General features: G+C 36.9%; 2 non-coding genes across 2 annotated transcripts; one reads left to right on the forward strand and one right to left on the reverse strand.

Annotated features, from left to right (window-relative positions):
• Positions 1–6,748: 6,748 nt before the first annotated feature.
• Positions 6,749–6,856, forward strand: LOC148563657 (small nucleolar RNA R71). Its single transcript, XR_015884146.1, has one exon. It is a non-coding gene; the product is annotated as a small nucleolar RNA R71 (small nucleolar RNA).
• A 7,461-nt stretch (positions 6,857–14,317) lies between these two features.
• Positions 14,318–14,425, reverse strand: LOC148563658 (small nucleolar RNA R71). Its single transcript, XR_015884606.1, has one exon. It is a non-coding gene; the product is annotated as a small nucleolar RNA R71 (small nucleolar RNA).
• Between the last annotated feature and the right edge of the window lie 568 nt (positions 14,426–14,993).

Raw genomic sequence — 14,993 nt, forward strand, 5'->3', positions numbered from 1 at the left:
GCCAAGAGTTTATTTTATTATTACTATTTTATTTTATTCTTATTGTTCAACATACTGCTTCCTTACTTTCAAAACCCCCAATTTACAAACTCATAACCAATAATAAGAACATACCTCCCTGCAATTCCTTGAGAAGACGACCCAAGGTTTGAATACTTCGGTTATCAATTTATTTAGGGGTTTGTTACTTGTGACAACCAAAACTTTTGTATGAAATGACTTTTGAAGGTTTAGAAACTATACTTGCAACGAGGATTTATCTGCAAATTTCTAGACCACGCAAAAGTTCTCTCATCAATTCTTCAACCTTGGTTGCTGCAGGTTTATTTCCTATAGAAGTGGTTGGAGAAGCCTGCTTAAGGGGGTTGTTATCAGCACTTGCAAGTGTCTGACCCCCTTGTAGCGTTTGAACGCCAGAATTGGGGCTGCATGGGCGTTTAATGCCAGATTACCACCCTTTTCTGGAGTCTGGACGCCAGAATTGGCTGTCCCTTGGATGTTTAATGCCATCTTTTCACCCTTTTCTGGCGTTTGAACGCCAGAATCATTCCTCTCTGGGCTCTTACTGTCCTTAGAGGGAATTTGGGTAGTGGTTTGGTTATCCTTTATTAGCTGTTACTTTCTTGGCTTCCTGCTACCTTGGATTGATACATTCAGTGTTTTCCCACTTCTTAATTGAATAGCTTGGTATTCTTCTGTTATCTGTTTAGATAGCTGTTGTTTTTTTCTGATCCAATTGTGCTTCCATATTTTGGTTGGCATTTTTAGTGTCTTGGAGCATCTCTTTGAATTCTGCGAACTGTTTTGTTATAATAAGCAATTGCTGATTGAGTTCAGCAACTTGTTCTTGAGGACTAAGTTCAGTGGATACTGCTTTAGCCTATTCTTTCAAGGAGGACTCACTACTCAAGTACAGATGCTGATTTCTAGCAACTGTATCAATGAGCTCTTGAGCCTCTTCATTTGTCTTTCTCATATGTATAGATCCACCAACTGAGTGATCTAGAGATATTTGAGCTTTTTCTGTAAGCCCATAGTAAAAGATGTCTAATTGCACCCACTCTGAAAATATTTCAGAGGGGTATTTCCTTAGCATCCCTCTATACCTCTCCCAGACATTATAAAGGGATTCATCATCCTCTTGTTTAAAGCCTTGGATGTCCAGCCTTAGCTGTGTCATCCGTTTTGGAGGGTAATATTGATTCAGAAATTTGTCTGATAACTGTTTCCATGTTCTTATGCTTGCTGTGGGTTGGTTATTTAACCACCTCTTAGCTTGATCTTTTATATCAAATGGAAATAGTAATAATCTGTAGACATCTTGATCCATTTCTTTATCACGTACTGTGTTAGCAATTTGTAAAAGCTATGCCAGAAACTCAGTAGGTTCTTCCTATGGAAGACCGGAATACTGGCAATTTTGCTGCACCATGATAATGACCTGAGGATTTAGCTCAAAACTGCTTGCTCTGATGGGGGGGTATATAGATACTACTCCCGTATGCAGCAGTAATGGGGTTAGCATATGAACCCAGAGTCCTTCTGGACTATTCATTTCCACTTAGATCCATGATAGAGAAAAGGAAATTGATGTGAATTGCAAATAAAATATATTTTTATTTTTATTTTATTTAATTAAAAACAAACCGAATAAAAAAATATAAGATAAAATAAAATAATTGGAGAATGAAATATAAATTTCGAAAACTAGAAGAAAAATAAAAGGAAATTCGAAAACTAAAATAATTAATTAATTAAGAAGATTTGAAAAACTTTGGATATGATTTTTGAAAAAGATTTTGAATTTTGAAATTTTAAAACTAAGATAAGATAAAATAAAAATCTGAATTTTTAAATGAAATTTTTAAAAATTTAATTAAATAAATAGAAAATATATTTTTGAATTTAGTGAAGAAAGAGATAAACGATAAAATGACACCAAACTTAGAATTTTTATATCAAGACAAAGAAAATAAACAAGAAAATGTTGAATGTCAAGATGAACACCAAGAACACTTTGAAGATTAGAATGAACACCAAGAACAAATTTAAAAAATTTTTAAGAAAATAGAAACACAAAGGACACCAAACTTAAAAATTTTTATATTTTGGGTACTAATAATTCGAAAATTGAAAGAAAAACAAAATCATGCAATTGACACCAAATTTAAAATATGAAACTAAACTCAAACAGAAGACTAAATTATGAAGTTATTGGTTTTTAAAAATTTTCGAAAATAGTTTAGAAAAATAAAATAAGGATTTTAAAATTTTAACCCAAAACAATAATAGAAGACTCAATGTTAGTGACTCTAAACCAAAAAGACAAATTTTCCTAATCTAAGCAACAAAATAAACCGTTAGTTGTCCAAACTCAAACAATCCCCGGCAACGGTGCCAAAAACTTGGTGTGGGAAATTGTGATTACACTTTTCACAACTCCGCACAACTAACCAGCAAGTGCACTGGGTCATCCAAGTAATACCTTACGTGAGTAAGGGTCGATCCCATGGAGATTGTCGGCTTGAAGCAAGCTATGGTTTTTTTGTAAATCTTAGTCAGGAGATTAATGATAAGAGTGATTGTATTTATGAAAAATAAATAACATGAAATAAATAGTACTTGAGATTCAGCAATGAGAAACAGGCTGAGGTTTCGGAGATGCTCTGTCATCTGAATCTCTACTTTCCTACTGTCTTCTTCTCCAAACACGCATGGCTTCCTTCAATGGCAAGCTGTATGATCCTCTCGGATGAAAACAAATCCATATGCGCTGTCACCGCATGGCTAATCATCTCGGTTCCCACTAGCGTCGGAATAGGACCCTTGTCCTTTTGCACACTGTCACTGCGCCCAACATTCGCAGGTTTGAAGCTCGTCACAGTCATCCCTTCCCGGATCCTACTCAGAGTACCACAGACAAGGTTTAGACTTTCCGGATCCCAGGAATGCTGCCAATTGGTTCTAGCCTATACCACGAAGGTTCTAACCTCAGGACTCGGTCCGTGGATTAGAAACCCAAGAGATACGCACTCAAGTTGTCGCCCAATGACTACGTTGAGCTCAAATAGAACGGAGTGGTTGTCAGGCACGCGTTCATAGGGTTGAGGATAATGATGAGTTTCACGGATCATCATGTTCTCCATATTGAAGTACGAGTGAGTATCTTAGAATAGAGTCAAGCATGATTGAATAGAAAACAGTAGTAATTGCATTAATCCATTGAAACACAGCAGAGCTCCTCACCCCCGCCTATGGGGTTTAGAGACTCATGCCGTCAAAGGTACAATATGAAATGTAAAAATGTCATAAGTTACAAAATGAATCTCTAAAAGTAGTTTTTATACTAGACTAGTAACCTAGGGTTACAGAAAATGAGTAACTAAGTGCAGATAGTGCAGAATTCCACTTCCGGGACCCACTTGGTGCATGCCTGGGCTGAGCTTTCAAGCTTTCACGTTCATATGCCCAAAGTTGGTGTTAAATGCCACTCTGGGTGCCAGAATGGGCGTTTAACGCCGAAAAAGGTGCCAGTTCTGGCATTTTACGCCAGAAAGTTTCAGGCTGACTTTGGACGCTAGTTTGGGCCATCAAATCTCAGGCAAAGTATGGACTATTATATATTACTGAAAAGCCTAAGATGTCTATTTCCAACGAAATTGAGAGCGCGCCAATTAAATATCTGTAGCTCGAGAGAATCCATTTCGAGTGCAAGAGGGTCAGAATCCAACAACATCTGCAGTCCTTTTTCAGCCTCTGAATAAGATTTTTGCTCAGATCTCTCAATTTCAGTCAAAAAATACCTGAAATTACAGAAAAACACACAAACTCATAGTAAAGTCCAGAAATGTGATTTTTGAATAAAAACTAATAAAAATATAATAAAAAGTAACTAAAACATACTAAAAACTATATAAAAGGGACCTCAGGGATCACCTTTTTCTTGGCCACAACATCATAGAAGTGGTCTTGATGGGCTTTGGAGATGAACCTTTCCATCTCCCATGACTCGGATGTGGAAGCTTTTATCTTCCCTTTCCCTCTTCTAGAGGATTCTCCGGTCTTAGGTGCCATCAATGGTAATGGAAAAACAAAAAAGCTATGCTTTTACCACACCAAACTTAGAATATTGCTCGCCCTCGAGCAATAAACAGAAGAATAGAAGAAGAAGAAGAAGAAATATGGAGAGGGAGATGGAGATGTGGTTTCGGCCAAGGAGAGTGTAGAGGGGTGTGTTGTGTGAATTTGGTGAAGAATGGAGGTCTTTATATAGGGAAGGGAGGGGGGTTAAGGTTCGGCCATATAGGTGGGTTTGGGTGGGAAATTGGTTTTGAATTTTGAAGGTAGGTGAAGTTTATGAGGTAGGTTTATGGGGAAGAGGGGATGGATGTGAGTGGTGAAGGTTTAGTGGGGAAGAGAGATTGAGGTGATTGGTGAGGGGTTTTTAGGGAAGAGTGTTTGTGGGGTTGTGTGAAAGAGAGTGGTGAGAAGAAGTGAGTGGAGGTAGGTGGGGATCCTGTGGGGTCCACAGATCCTGAGTGAATCCTGTGGGGTCTACAGATCCTGAGTGGATCCTGTGGGGTCCACAGATCCTGAGTGGATTCTGTGGGGTCCACAGATCCTGAGGTGTTCAAGGATTTACATCCCTGTACCCATTAGGCATGTAAAAATGCCTTTGTACCCAACTCTGGGCGTTCAGCGCCAGGTTGGTGGCCATTTTGGGCGTTCAACGCCCATTTGTGTGCCATTTCTGGCGTTGAACGCCAGAACCATGCCTGTTCTGGCGTTCAGCGCCCAGAAGCTGCCCATTTTGGGCGTTCAGCGCCAGAACCATGCTCTGTTCTGGCGCTGAACGCCAGACAGATGCTCCTCCAGGGTGTGATTTTTCTTCTGCTGTTTTTGATTCCGTTTTCAATTTTTCTATTTATTTTGTGACTCCACATGATCATGACCCTAAGAAAACATGAAAAACAATAAAAATAAGAATTAGATAAACATTAGGTTGCCTCCCAACAAGCGCTTCTTTAATGTCAATAGCTTGACAGTGGGCTCTCATGGAGCCTCACAGATGTGCAGAGTTTTGTTGAAACTCTCCAACACCAAACTTAGAGTTTGGATATGGGAGTTCAACACCAAACTTAGAGTTTGGTTGTGGCCTCCCAACACCAAACTTAGAGTTTGACTGTGGGGGCTCTGGTTGACTCTGCTTTGAGAGAAGCTTTTTCTGCTTCCTCTCCATGGTTGCAGAGGGAGATCCTTGAGTTTTGAATACAAGGGGGTTCTCATTCCATTGAAGGACTATTTCACCTCTGTCAACATCAATCACAACTCTTGCTGTGGCCAGGAAAGGTCTTCCTAGGATGATGGATTCATCCTCTTCCTTTCCAGTATCCAGGACTATGAAATCAGTAGGTATGTAAAGGCCCTCAACCTTTACTAATACATCTTCTACTTGTCCATAAGCCTGTTTTCTTGAGCTGTCTGCCATCTCTAGTGAGATTTTAGCAGCTTGCACCCCATAGATTCCCAGTTTCTCTATTACAGAGAGGGGCATGAGGTTTATCCCTGAACTAAGGTCACACAGAGCCTTAAAGATCATGGTGCCTATGGTACAAGGGATTATGAACTTTCCAGGATTCTGTCTCTTCTGAGGCAATGTCAGTTGATCCAGATCACTTAGTTCATTGATGAACAAGGGAGGTTCAACTTCCCAAGTATCAATGCCAAATAATTTGGCATTCAGCTTCATGATTACACCAAGAAACTTGGCAGTTTGCTCTTCAGTAACATCCTCATTCTCTTCAGAAGAGGAATACTCATCAGAGCTCATGAAGGGCATAAGGAGGTTTAATGGAATCTCTATGGTCTCTAGATGAGTCTCAGATTCCTTTGGTTCCTCAGAGGGAAGCTCCTTATTGATCACTGGACGTCCCAGGAGGTCCTCCTCCTTGGGATTCACGTCCTCTCCTCTCCTCACAGGTTCGGCCATGGCGCTTATGTCAATGGCCTTGCATTCTCCTTTTGGGTTCTCTTCTGTATTGCTTGGGAGAATACTAGGAGGGATTTCAGTGATCCTTTTACTCAGCTGGCCCATTTGTGCTTCCAGATTTCTAATGGAAGATCTTGTTTCATTCATGAAACTTACAGTGGCCTTAGATAGATCAGAGACTAGATTTGCTAAATTAGAAGCATTTTGTTCAGAGTTCTCTGTCTGTTGCTGAGTGGAGGATGGAAAAGGCTTGCTATTGCTAAACCTGTTTCTTCCACCATTATTAAAGCCTTGTTGGGGCTTTTGATCCTTCCATGAGAAATTTGGATGATTTCTCCATGTTGAGTTATAGGTGTTTCCATAAGGTTCACCTAAGTAATTTACCTCTGCTATTGCAGGGTTCTCAGGATCATAAGCTTCTTCTTCAAAAGATGCCTCTTGAGTACTGTTGGATGCAGCTTGCATTCCATGCAGACTCTGAGAGATCATATTGACTTGCTGAGTCAATATTTTATTCTGAGCCAATATGGCATTCAGAGTATCAACTTCAAGAACTCCCTTCTTCATAGGCGTCCCATTACTCACAGGATTCCTTTCAGAAGTGTACATGAACTGGTTATTAGCAACCATGTCAATGAGTTCTTGAGCTTCTGCAGGCGTTTTCTTTAGGTGAATGGATCCACCTGCAGAAGTGTCCAGTGACATCTTTGATAGCTCAGATAAACCATCATAGAATATATCCAGGATGGTCCATTCTGAAAGCATGTCAGAAGGACACTTTTTGGTCAACTGTTTGTATCTTTCCCAAGCTTCATAGAGGGATTCACCTTCTTTCTGTCTGAAGGTTTGAACATCAGCTCTAAGCTTGCTCAGCTTTTGAGGAGGAAAGTACTTGGCTAAGAAAGCCGTGACCAGCTTATCCCAAGAGTTCATGCTGTCTTTGGGTTGAGAATCCAACCATAATCTAGCTCTGTCTCTTACAGCAAAAGGGAAAAGCATGAGCCTGTAGACTTCAGGATCTACTCCATTAGTCTTAACAGTATCACATATCTGCAAGAATTCAGTTAAGAACTGAAAAGGATCTTCAGATGGAAGTCCATGAAACTTGCAGTTCTGCTGCATCAGAGAAACTAATTGAGGTTTCAGCTCAAAGTTGTTTGCTCCAATGGCAGGAATGGAGATGCTTCTTCCATGTAAATTGGAATTAGGTGCAGTAAAGTCACCAAGCATCTTCCTTACATTATTATTATTTTCGGCTGCCATCTCCTCTGCCTGTTCGAAAATTTCTGAAAGGTTATCTCTGGATTGTTGTATTTTAGCTTCTCTTAATTTTCTCTTCAGAGTCCTTTCAGGTTCTGGATCTGCTTCCACAAGAATGTTCTTATCCTTGCTCCTGCTCATATGACAAAGAAGAAGGCACAGAAAAATAATAATAATAATAGAGATCCTTTATACCACAGTATAAGGATCCCTTTGTGAGTGGAAGAAAAGAGGGGGAGACAAAGAATGTGATGTAAAGGAAGAAACACAACTGTACCGATGGAAGAGATGTGAGATGAGATGTTAGGATATGAATGAATAAATAGAATGAGATGGGGGAGGGATAATTTTCGAAAATTATTTTGAAAAAGAGTTAGTGATTTTTGAAAATGGTTTTTGAAAAATGTTAGAAATTTTCGAAAAATTTTTTTTTTTAATTTAAAAATAAAAATAATTTGTTAATAAAAAAGAAATTTTTGAAAAAGAGGGGAGATATTTTCGAAAATTAGAGAGAGAGAGAGTTAGTTAGGTAGTTTTGAAAAAGTTAAGAAACAAACAAAAAGTTAGTTAGTTAGTTGAAACAAATTTTGAAAAGATAGGAAGTTAGGAGGTTAGGAAAGATATTTTGAAAAGATATTTTTGAAAAAGATAAGATAAGAAGATATTTTTGAAAAGATATGATAGAAATTAGTTTTTGAAAAAGATTTGATTTTTTAAAATCTCAATTAATGACTTGATTCATAAGAAATCACAAGATATGATTCTAGAACTTAAAGTTTGAATCTTTCTTAACAAGCAAGTAACAAACTTCAAATTTTTGAATCAAAACATTAATTGTTTATGTTATTTTCGAAAATTTGGTATAAAAATAAGAAAAATATTTTTGAAAAATATTTTTTTTGAAATTTTTGAAAATAACTAATAGTTTTGAAAAAGATTTGATTTTTGAAAAAGATTTTGAAAAAGATAAGATTTTCAAATTTGAAAATTTGGTTTGACTCATGAGAAACAATTTGATTTTAAAAATTTTTGAAAAAGTCAATCCAAATTTTCGAATTTGATGAGAGAAAAAGGGAAAGATATTTTTTTGATTTTTGAATTTTTTTTTATGCAAGAGAAAAACACTAAAAAGATGCAATGCATGAAATTTTTTTAGATCAAAACATGTGATGCATGCAAGAATGCTATGAATGTCAAGATGAACACCAAGAACATATTTTTGAAAAATTTTTAATGCAAAGAAAACATGCAAGATACCAAACTTAGAATTCTTTAATGCTTAGACACTAAGAATTCAAGAATGCATATGAAAAACATGAAAAGACACAAAACAAAAAATCATCAAGATCAAACAAGAAGACTTACCAAGCACAACTTGAAGATAATGAAGAACACTATGAATGCATGATATTTTCGAAAAAATGCAAGATGCATATGCAAGTGACACCAAACTTATAATGTGACTCAAGACTCAAACAAGAAACAGAAAATATTTTTGATTTTTATGATTTTCTAATTTTTTTTGGATTTTTATTTTATATTTTTCGAAAAATTCTTTTGAAAAAGAAAATAAGGAATCCAAAATTTTTAATATGAATTCCAGGAATCTTGCCATGTTAGTCTAAAGCTTCAGTCCAGGAATTAGACATGGCTCACTAGCCAGCCAAGCTTTCAAAGAAAGCTCCAGTCCAAAACACTAGACATGGCCAATGGCCAGCCAAGCTTTAGCATGTAAATCAGAAACAGTAGCAGGTGGATTAACTTCCAACTAGCTTGCTCTTGATAACAAATTGCTGCCTCAGTCCAAATAAATTTAGACATGGCTTTACAGCCAGCCAGGCTTCACATGCTTCATGAAACACTAGAATTCATTCTTAAAAATTTTGAATAAAATTTTTGAAAACATTTTTTTTTTTTCGAAAACAGATGAGAGATTTTGAAAACTTTTTGAAAAGAAAACGAAAAGAAAGTTACCCAATCTGAGCAACAAGATGAACCGTCAGTTGTCCAAACTCGAACAATCCCCGGCAACGGCGCCAAAAACTTGGTGCACGAAATTGTGATGTCCAGGCTCGAACAATCCCTGGTAATGGCTCCAAAGCTTGGTGTTTTGATCTTAATTCATAATTGTCACAACTTCGATACAACTAACCAGCAAGTGCACTGGGTCGTCCAAGTAATACCTTACGTGAGTAAGGGTCGAATCCCACAGAGATTGTTGGTATGAAGCAAGCTATGGTCACCTTGTAAATCTCAGTCAGGCAGATATAAAGTGATAATGGTGTTTTCGAATATTATATAATAAAATAGGGATAGAGATACTTATGTAAATCATTGGTAGGAATTTCAGAATAGCGAATGGAGATGCTTTTCGTTCCTCTGAACCTCTGCTTTCCTGCTATCTTCATCCAATCAGTCTTACTCCTTTCCATGGCTGGCTGTATGCAAGGGCATCACCGTTGTCAGTGGCTACATCCCCTCCTCTCAGTGAATAATATGCTCACGCACCCTGTCACGGCATGGCTATTCATCTGTCGGTTCTCGATCATGCTGGAATAGGATTCACCCTCCTTTTGCGTCTGTCACTAACGCCCAGCACTCGCGAGTTTGAAGCTCGTCACAGTCATTCAATCATTGAATCCTACTCAGAATACCACAGACAAGGTTTAGACCTTCCGGATTCTCTTGAATGCCGCCATCATTCTAGCTTACGCCACGAAGATTCCTGTTGGGAGATCTAAGAGATACTCATTCTAGCTTAATTCATGTAGAACAGAAGTGTTTGTCAGGCACGCGTTCATAGGGGAGAATGGTGATGAGCGTCACACATAATCATCACCTTCATCACGTTCTTGGGTGCGAATGGATATCTTAGAAGCGAAATAAGAAGAATTGAATAGAAAACAGTAGTACTTTGCATTAATCTTTGAGGAACAGCAGAGCTCCACACCTTAATCTATGGAGTGTAGAAACTCTACCGTATGAAAATACATAAGTGAAGGTCCAGGCATGGCCGAGATGGCCAGCCCCCTAAAACGTGATCAAAGGATCAAAATACAATCCAGGATGCCAAATACAATAGTAAAAGGTCCTATTTATAATAAACTAGCTACTAGGGTTTACATGAGTAAGTAATTGATGTACAAATCCACTTCCGGGGCCCACTTGGTGTGTGCTTGGGCTTGGGCTTGAGTGTTACACGTGTAGAGGTCCTTTCTGGAGTTGAACGCCAGCTTTTGTGCCAGTTTGGGCGTTCAACTCTGGTTTTGGCTCCTTTTCTGGCGCTGGACGCCAGATTTGGGTAGAAGGCTGGCGTTGAACGCCAGTTTACGTCGTCAATTCTTGGCCAAAGTATGGACTATTATACATTGCTGGAAAGCCCTGGATGTCTACTTTCCAACGCAATTGGAAGCGCGCCATTTCGAGTTCTGTAGCTCCAGAAAATCCACTTTGAATGCAGGGAGGTCAGAATCCAACAGCATCAGCAGTCCTTTTTCAACCTCTGAATCTGATTTCTGCTCAAGTCCCTCAATTTCAGCCAGAAAATACCTGAAATCACAGAAAAACACACAAACTCATAGTAAAGTCCAGAAATGTGAATTTAACATAAAAACTAATGAAAACATCCCTAAAAGTAACTAGATCCTACTAAAAACATACTAAAAACAATGTCAAAAAGCGTATAAATTATCCGCTCATCAGGAGGCTGGCCTCACGGCCATGCCTAGACTTTTTTCACTTATGTATTTTCTACGGTGGAGTTTCTACACCCCATATATTAAGGTGTGGAGCTCTGCTGTTCTTCAGGAATTAATGCAAGTACTATTGTTTTTCTTTTAATTCACGCCTACTTCTTCTCCAAGATATACTCTCGTACTTAATTCAGTTAAGTCAGAATGAAGGGGTGACCCGTGACAATCACCCAATCTTCGTTACTCGCTTAGCCAATATTCGCGTGCCTGACAACCACAAAGCGGTCTACATGATGTTCAACGTAGTTAATGGATGACAGCCGGAGTATATTCTCTTGGATATCTAATACACAAACTGAGTCCGTGAGATTAGTATCTTCGTGGTATAGGCTAGAATCATTGGCAGCATTCTTGGGATCCAGAAAGTCTAAACCTTGTCTGTGGTATTCCGAGTAGGATCCGGGAAGGGATGACTGTGACGAGCTTCAAACCTACGAATGTTGGGCGCACTGGATCAATGGATCCTATTCCGATGCTAGCGGGAATCGACAGATGATTAGTCATGCGATAGCTGTACCTGGTATTTTTCATCCGATACGAGAAATCTGACAGTAGATTAGCCGTGCAGAAACCGTAGAGGACCATTTTCACTGAGAGGATCTTACGGCTTGCCATGGAAAGGAGCACGCATGGTTGGAAGAAGGCAATAGGAAAGTAGAGGTTTAGAAGCAACAAAGCATCTTCAGACGCTTATCTGAAATTACCACCAATGAATTACATAAGTAACTTTATTTTATTTTATGTTTTATTTATCTTTTAATTATCAAAACCTCAACCATTTGAATCCGCCTGACTGAGATTTACAAGATGACCATAGCTTGTTTCAAGCCGACAATCTCCGTGGGATCGACCCTTACTCACGTAAGGTTTATTACTTGGACGACCCAGTGCACTTGCTGGTTAGTTGTGTGGAGATGTGAAAAGTGTGAATCACGATTTCCGTACACCAAGTTTTTGGCGCCGTTGCCGGGGATTGTTTGAATTCGGACAACTGACGGTTCATCTTGTTGCTTAGATTAGGTAATTTTATTTTATGTTTAAGCTTTTTATTTTTTATTTTCGAAAAATTCAAAAAAATAAAATAAAAAATAAATAAAAAATGTTCTTCAGAGTTTTTAAGAACGAATTCTAGAGTTTCATGAGATATGTTGAATCCTGGCTGGCTGTTAAGCCATGTCTAATCTTTTGGACCAAGGTTTTCACTTATCTTTGCAAGAGCCTTTTGGTTCCCATCAATTTGGCTGTTGTATGTAATGCTCTGCTAAAGCTTGGCTGGCCATTTGGCCATGTCTAATTCTTTTGGACCGAAGCTTTAGACTAATATTGCATGATTCCTGGAATTCTTATTAAAAATTTTGAATTTCTTTATTTTCTTTTTCCAAACATAATTTTCGAAAAATACAAAAAAATTAATAAAATCATAAAAACCAAAAATTTTGTGTTTCTTGTTTGAGTCTTGTGTTCAAATTTTAAGTTTGGTGTCAATTGCATGTTTTTAATTTTTATTAAAGTTTTGAAAATTCATCATGTGTTCTTCTTTGATCTTCAAATTGTTCTTGATGATTTTCCTTGTTTGATCTTTGATTTTTCTTATTTTGTGTCTTTTCTTGTTTTTCATATACATTTTCGAATTATTAGTGTCTAAAGTTTAAAAATTTCTAAGTTTGGTGTCTTGCATGTATTTCTTTTCTTAAAAATTTTCAAAAATATGTTCTTGGTGTTCATCTTGACATTCAAAGTGTTCTCGGTGTTCATCTAGACATTCAAAGTATTCTTGCATGTATTATTTGTTTTGATCTTGGATTTTTATGTCTTGTGTAATTTAGTTGTTTTTCTCTCTCCTCATTAAAAATTCAAAAATCAAAAATAATATCTTTCCCTTATTTTACTAATAAATTTCGAAATTTTGAGTTGATTTGGTCAAAAATTTTTAAAATTTAGTTGTTTCTTATTAGTCAAGTCAAAATTTCAATTTTAAAAAAAAAATCTATCATTTCAATCCTTTTTTCAAAAATCAAATATTTTTCATTTTTCTTCTTAATATTTTTGAAAATTTTAAAAATTGATTTTCAAAATCTTTTTCTTATTTTTGTTTCATAATTTTCGAAATCATTACTAACATTTAATGTTTTGATTCAAAAATTTCAAGTTGTTACTTGCCTATTAAGAAATGATCAATCTTTAAATTTTAGAATCATATCTTTTAGTTTCTTGTTAGTCAAGTAATCAACTTTAATTTCAAAAATCAAATCTTTTTAATTTCCAATTCAAATCTTTTTCAAAATGATTTTCAATCATATCTTTTCAAAAATTGATTTTCAAATCTTTTTCAATTAACCACTTGACTTTTTGTTTGTTTTACTATTTCTTATCTTTTTCAAAACCACCTAACTACTTTTCTCTCTCTCTAATTTTCGAAAATCACTAACCACTTTTCAAATTTCTTTTTAATTAACTAATTGTTTTAAATACTAATTTTATTTTATTTTCCTTCTTAAATTCAAATTTTAACTAATAATTAAAATAAAAACAAAAATATTTTTCTTTTCTTTTGAATTAATTTTCGAATACTCTCTCTCTCTCATCTCTTTCTATTTATTTATTTATTTACTAATACTTCTCTTCTTCTTATAATTCAAACCCTCTCCCTCTCTCTGTTTTTGAATTCTTCTTCTCCCTTCTTCATTCTATTTCCTCTATTCTTCTACTCACATAAAGGAATCTCTATACTGTGACATAGAGGATTCTTCTTCTTTTTTGTTCTCTTCTTTTTCATATGAGTAGGAACAAGGATAAGAACATTCTTATTGAAGCTGATCCTGAACCTAAAAGGACTCTGAAGAGGAAACTAAGAAAAGCTAAAGCACAAAACTCTGGAGAGGACCTAACAGAAATTTTTGAAAAAGAAGAAGACATGGCAGCCAAAAATAACAATGGTGGAGATGCAAGGAAGATGCTTGGTGACTTTACTGCACCCACTTCTGACTTCTATGGAAGAAGCATCTCAATTCCTGCAATTGGAGCAAACAACTTTGAGCTTAAGCCTCAATTAGTTTCTCTAATGTAGCAGAATTGCAAGTTTTATGGACTTCCATTAGAAGATCCTCATCAGTTCTTAGCTAAATTCTTGCAAATTTGTGACACTGTCAAGACCAATGGGGTTAATCCTGAGGTCTACAGACTTATGCTTTTCCCCTTTTCTGTAAGAGACAGAGCTAGGACATGGTTGGACTCACAACTTAAAGAAAGCCTGAACTCTTGGGAAAAGTTGGTCAATGCTTTCTTGGCCAAATTCTTTCCACCTCAAAAGTTGAGCAAGCTTAGAGTGAAAGTCCAAACCTTCAGACAGAAAGAAGGTGAATCCCTCTATGAAGCTTGGGAAAGATACAAGCAATTTATCAGAAGGTGTCCTTCTGACATGCTTTCAAAATGGAGCATCTTATGTATATTCTATGATGGTCTGTCTGAATTGTCCAAGATGTCATTGGACCACTCTGCTGGTGGATCTCTTCATCTGAAGAAGATGGCTGCAGAAGCCCATGAACTCATTGAAATGGTTGCAAATAACCAGTTCATGTATACTTCTGAAAGAAATCCTGTGAATAATAGGATGACTCAGAAGAAAGGAGTTCTTGAGGTTGATACTCTGAATGCCATATTGGCTCAGAACAAAATATTGACTCAGTAAATTAATATGATTTCTCAGAATCTGATTGGAATGCAAGGTGCATCCAGCAGTACTAAAGAAGCTTCCTCTGAAGAAGAAGCTTGTGACCCTGAGAATCCTGCAATGGAAGATGTGAATTACATGGGAGAATCCTATGGAAACACCTATAATCCTTTATAGAGGAATCATCCTAATTTCTCATGGAAGGATCAGCAGAAGTCTAATCAAAGCTTCAATAATAATGGTAGGAGAAATAGGTTTGGCAATAGCAAGCCTTTTCTATCATCTTCTGAGCAACAGACAGAGAATTCTAAGCAGAGCCTCT

The sequence above is a fragment of the Arachis ipaensis genome, chromosome B5 (assembly GCF_059453495.1).
Source record: "Arachis ipaensis isolate K30076 ecotype BB chromosome B5, ASM5945349v1, whole genome shotgun sequence".
Lineage (NCBI taxonomy): Eukaryota > Viridiplantae > Streptophyta > Magnoliopsida > Fabales > Fabaceae > Arachis > Arachis ipaensis.